The following is a 6,000-nucleotide window of genomic DNA, read 5'->3' as shown; positions in this document are numbered from 1 at the left end:
GGGGGGGGGGAGGGCATGGGGATGGCGTGGGGGAGGGCGCGGGGTGATATAGCGAGGGAGGTGGCCGGCGGCGTATACGGACAGCTGATGGACCGCACTAGTTAAGGCCTAAATGGTTTAACTACCGTGTATCAAATACGTCCAAGTAGTAAAGGCAAATGCTGGAGTTGGTCGATACGCTCTAATTAATTGTTGAAACTATGTTTATATATATATATATATATATATATATATATATATATATATATATATATATATATATATATATATACCATATATATATATATATATATATATATATATATATATATATACATATATATATATATATATATATATATATATATATATATATATATATATATATATATATATATATATATATATATATATATACCAAAGAGGCTAGAGCAGGGAGAGCATCCCTGCTCTAGCCTTGGCTAGGCTAGGATGCTCTCTTTTCTCAGCTCAAGTGATTGGGAACCATTCCTTCCCCAACCGTCCCATCCCAAATCCTTATGCTTATCGCTTCCAAGTGCTATATAGTCGTAATGGCTTGGCGCTTTGCCTGATAATTCCCTTCACTTCTTTCTCAGCTCCTTCTCCCTTTGTGGGCGAGTGTCGTTCTCTGTCCGGCTCTCTCTGATATTATGTATCTGCACACAGCTTTTTACAATGGCTATTGTAGTGTGTATTCCCGTTCCATCAATCGTCTAGGTGCAAACACAGTTGCAAAACCCAGCTTGAAGTACCGCTGACGATCACTCCCGTTCCCACCCACTTCTGATATACTTCCACTATGTCCCGAATGGCTGGTGAGTTCTCTTGTAAAACAAATACTCTTTTCAGGTCTACTCTCTCTCTCATTTCTGGTTATTGGCTGCTGGCTGCTGGCACTTGCCTGAGGACGTTAATTACTGGCGGCTACGACTAACTTAGGTCTTTCTTGCGACCGGTCCAGGTCCTCGGGGCTGCTGCAACTTTCACAGCAACATCAATCATTTCCCTTTCAGCGTGAGCTTATGTGCGCGCGTTCCTTGTTAGGCTTTGCCCCAAAACATGTGCCCTCTTGTACATGATGTTGTGGATGACAAAGTTGGTGGAGCCAAATGTGGTCTTTAGTGGTCACATGACGCTGAAAATCGTTTAAACTGTCAAGTGTAGGTTAGCTTAGCATTTTAAAAGCACCGAATCACCTTCTGCGGTTGATTGTTCAATAAAACCCTGAACTATATGTTTAACACATCTCTAACATTGTCCATGGAGGACAGAAGAAATTGTATATGTGCTGATTATCATTGTAAATGTATGGCCACGTCTGTGGTAAAAAAAAAAAAAACTGGTCGTGTTCTCTGAGTGTCTGTTTCTCTCTCATAAGATTTGGTTTCGAGCCAGTGGCAGAATTCTTACGTATCTACACAGAATTATATTGTGGTCTTTAAAGCTCGAGGATGTAACGTTATTGAATCACTGTGTTGTTTCAAGCGCAGGTTGAACACAAATACATTGAAGTTTTGGGCGGGTTTAAATAGGAGCTGCGTCGTATTGGCCAGTAGGCCTCCTGCAGTTAACATTGTTATGTTCATATATATGTAAATGTGTCTGTATATTCACCTAGTTGTATTCACCTAGTTGTGCTTGCGGGGATTGAGCCTTGACTCTTTAGGCCCGCCTGTCAACTGTCAATCAATCAACTTATTTTTTTTCCACACACACACACACACACACACACACACACACACACACACACACACACACACACACACACACACACACACACACACACACACACACACACACACAGGAAGCAGCTCGTATTAGCTGTCTAACTCCCAGGTACCTATTTACTGCTAGGTGAAAAGGTTCATCACGGTAAAAGAAACTACCCATATGTTTCCGGCTCTGCCGGGGATCCAACCCTTAGGACCCTTAGGATTACGAACCCCGAGTGGTGTCCACTCAGCCTTCAGGCCCTCCTCCCCCCACACACAGGCTCCCAGTGTGTGTGTTGGCCGGGGTAGTGAGGGGGGAACGACTGGGCACTTGTCACCGTGCTCATGCCGGGCTGTGGTGAATATTAGCCAGCTGTCGGAGGCCATTATGCCCCGCAGCGATAATATTGGGGTACGCAGCTCGCGTATTCCGAGCAGGCGGGTGGGCGTGGGTAGGCTGATGGTGCGAATCATTCACGTGACGGGTCCCGTCACTTGGGCTCTCTATAGGCCCTCCACGTGACGGGGCAGCTGTATTACGGGTGAGGGACAGCCCGTTCAATATATCAACTGAAACTAAATTAGTAATTTTAACAGGCTTAAAATTACGCAACACCAGATATTGTATCAGATCACATCGGCAGAGAAGATCATTACAGATTGTGTCTATATATATGTGTGTCTGGGTAAAGTTTGTCAGTCCCATCTTGCATCATCTGAAGCTGCTTCCGTAGCATTCAGTCCCATCTAAGAGTTGCTAATTAGAATATGGTGTATGTCAAAACTATTCAGAGTCCTTATTAGCTGCCAGGCTTTGCAGCGAAGACACTGTAGGTCAAACTGTTGTACTTCTTGCTAATTGTTCCTCAAACTTTGTCATTAATCCTGGTCTTGAGCCTTCCTTTAGCGCTGAGCTCTGGCCTGCCCTGAGAGTTATAACTCTGACCTGCCCTGAGAGTTATAACTCTGAGCCTTCCCTGAGAGCTTATAAATCGGGGAAAGACAGAGCCTTCAATACACCTGTGTACCTTTGTATTCAAGACCCCTCGCATTCAAGACGGAACCTTTACCTAAATCTGTGGCCCTGAGCCTTTACCTAAATCTGTGGCCCTGAACCTTTACCTAAATCTGTGGCCCTGAACCTTTACCTAAATCTGTGGCCCTGAACCTTTACCTAAATCTGTGGCCCTGAACCTTTACCTAAATCTGTGGCCCTGAACCTTTACCTAAATCTGTGGCCCTGAACCTTTACCTAAATCTGTGGCCCTGAACCTTTACCTAAATCTGTGGCCCTGAACCTTTACCTAAATCTGTGGCCCTGAACCTTTACCTAAATCTGTGGCCCTGAACCTTTACCTAAATCTGTGGCCCTGAACCTTTACCTAAATCTGTGGCCCTGAACCTTTACCTAAATCTGTGGCCCTGAACCTTTACCTAAATCTGTGGCCCTGAACCTTTACCTAAATCTGTGGCCCTGAACCTTTACCTAAATCTGTGGCCCTGAACCTTTACCTAAATCTGTGGCCCTGAACCTTTACCTAAATCTGTGGCCCTGAACCTTTACCTAAATCTGTGGCCCTGAACCTTTACCTAAATCTGTGGCCCTGAACCTTTACCTAAATCTGTGGCCCTGAACCTTTACCTAAATCTGTGGCCCTGAACCTTTACCTAAATCTGTGGCCCTGAACCTTTACCTAAATCTGTGGCCCTGAACCTTTACCTAAATCTGTGGCCAGAACGTTTAATTGGTCACATTTTCCTACTAGCTCATATCCACGTCTAGTTTAATTAAAATTCATTGAGTGACAGGCGGCCACAAAATGTGTCAAGGACAATTCACGGCAGACGAGGCCAGTGTAGTGACGGATGGCAGGCGAGGCCGGTGTAGTGACGGATGGCAGGCGAGGCCGGTGTAGTGACGGATGGCAGACGAGGCCAGTGTAGTGACGGATGGCAGGCGAGGCCAGCGAGTGACGGATGGCAGGCGAGGCCAGTGTAGTGACGGATGGCAGGCGAGGCCAGCGAGTGACGGATGGCAGGCGAGGCCAGCGAGTGACGGATGGCAGGCGAGGCCAGCGAGTGACGGATGGCAGGCGAAGCCAGCGAGTGAAGGATGGCAGGCGAGGCCAGCGAGTGACGGATGACAGACGAGGCCAGCGAGTGACGGATGGCAGGCGAGGCCAGTGTAGTGACGGATGACAGACGAGGCCAGCGGGTGACGGATGTTCGGCCTCTTCCTCTCTTCCTTCCTCTATTTCCTCCTGCTTCCTCTTCAGGATCATCACCTGGATCAGTATTAGGCTAAGAGAACGATGAGAGGTTAAGGGGGGTAAAAGTTGATGACCAATTAACCGGTTGAGTAGCCTTGGGGGGGGGGGGGTTGAGGGGGACGATTACCCATCACCTGCCTCTTAATCAAGGAGGCTCCGCGCACAGTTCACCTCATGGCCAACTCACACTAAAGGCTTTTCCCCCCAAAAAAAAACTTCAGAAAGCTAAGGAAAGAATATGCTTGCTAAAACATTACAGAAGATGTGTCTGTGTGTGAGTTTAGACAGGTGTGTAATATTGGGAACACTCACAGCGTGTCTCTGTGGAGCTGTGAACACTCACAGCGTCTCTCTGTGGAGCTGTGAACACTCACAGCGTCTCTCTGTGGAGCTGTGAACACTCACAGCGTCTCTCTGTGGAGCTGTGAACACTCACAGCGTCTCTCTGTGGAGCTGTGAACACTCACAGCGTCTCTCTGTGGAGCTGTGAACACTCACAGCGTGCAGGCGATGAGTCACAATAACGTGGCTGAAGTATGTTGACCAGACCACACACTAGAAATTGAAGGGACGACGACGTTTCGGTCCGTCCTGGACCATTCTCAAGTCGATTGAGAATGGTCCAGGACGGACCGAAACGTCGTCGTCCCTTCAATTTCTAGTGTGTGGTCTGGTCAACTCACAGCGTCTCTCTGTGGAGCTGTGTACACTCACAGCGTCTCTCTGTGGAGCTGTGAACACTCACAGCGTCTCTCTGTGGAGGCTGTGTACACTCACAGCGTCTTCCCCAGCCTGGATATTGTTTAATGCACCTTTTCCGCCCTGCCTTTGTTCGTGCCTCTGCTCGGGCTCCCTAATGTGAGTGGCATCGACTCGCTGCCTCGCACGGGAGGCAGGCAGGGCACGAAGGAAGGAAAGGAGGGCGAGAAAGAAAAGCAGGGAAGAAGGAAGGAAGCGTGGGAGGGGGGGAGGGAGAGGGAGGAAGAGAGGGGTGAGAGAACTATGCCTTCTACTTGTTAACTATAACCGTACATAGTATTATTAACGAGTATTGTTAACGAGTATTATTAACGAGTATTATTAACGAGTATTATTAACGAGTATTATTAACGAGTATTATTAACGAGTGTTATTAACGAGTGTTATTAACGAGTATTATTAACGAGTGTTATTAATGAGTATTATTAACGAGTGTTATTAACGAGTATTATTAACGAGTGTTATTAACGAGTGTTATTAACGAGTATTATTAACGAGTATTATTAACGAGTATTATTAACGAGTGTTATTAACGAGTATTATTAACGAGTATTATTAACGAGTATTATTAACGAGTGTTATTAACGAGTATTATTAACGAGTATTATTAACGAGTATCATTAACGAGTGTTATTAACGAGTATTATTAACGAGTATTATTAACGAGTGTTATTAACGAGTATTATTAACGAGTGTTATTAACGAGTGTTATTAACGAGTATTATTAACGAGTATTATTAACGAGTATTATTAACGAGTGTTATTAACGAGTGTTATTAACGAGTATTATTAACGAGTGTTATTAACGAGTATTATTAACGAGTATTTTTAACGAGTATTATTAACGAGTATTATTAACGAGTATTATTAACGAGTGTTATTAACGAGTATTATTAACGAGTATTATTAACGAGTATTATTAACGAGTATTATTAACGAGTGTTATTAACGAGTGTTATTAACGAGTGTTATTAACGAGTATTATTAACGAGTGTTATTAACGAGTATTATTAACGAGTGTTATTAACGAGTATTATTAACGAGTGTTATTAACGAGTATTATTAACGAGTATTATTAACGAGTATTATTAACGAGTATTATTAACGAGTGTTATTAACGAGTGTTATTAACGAGTGTTATTAACGAGTATTATTAACGAGTATTATTAACGAGTGTTATTAACGAGTATTATTAACGAGTGTTATTAACGAGTATTATTAACGAGTATTATTAACGAGTATTATTAACGAGTGTTATT

This window comes from Procambarus clarkii, chromosome 40 (assembly GCF_040958095.1).
Source record: "Procambarus clarkii isolate CNS0578487 chromosome 40, FALCON_Pclarkii_2.0, whole genome shotgun sequence".
Taxonomy (NCBI): Eukaryota; Metazoa; Arthropoda; class Malacostraca; order Decapoda; family Cambaridae; genus Procambarus; species Procambarus clarkii.
The sequence above is the reverse complement of the archived record's forward strand: the minus strand, read 5'-3'. Positions refer to the sequence as shown.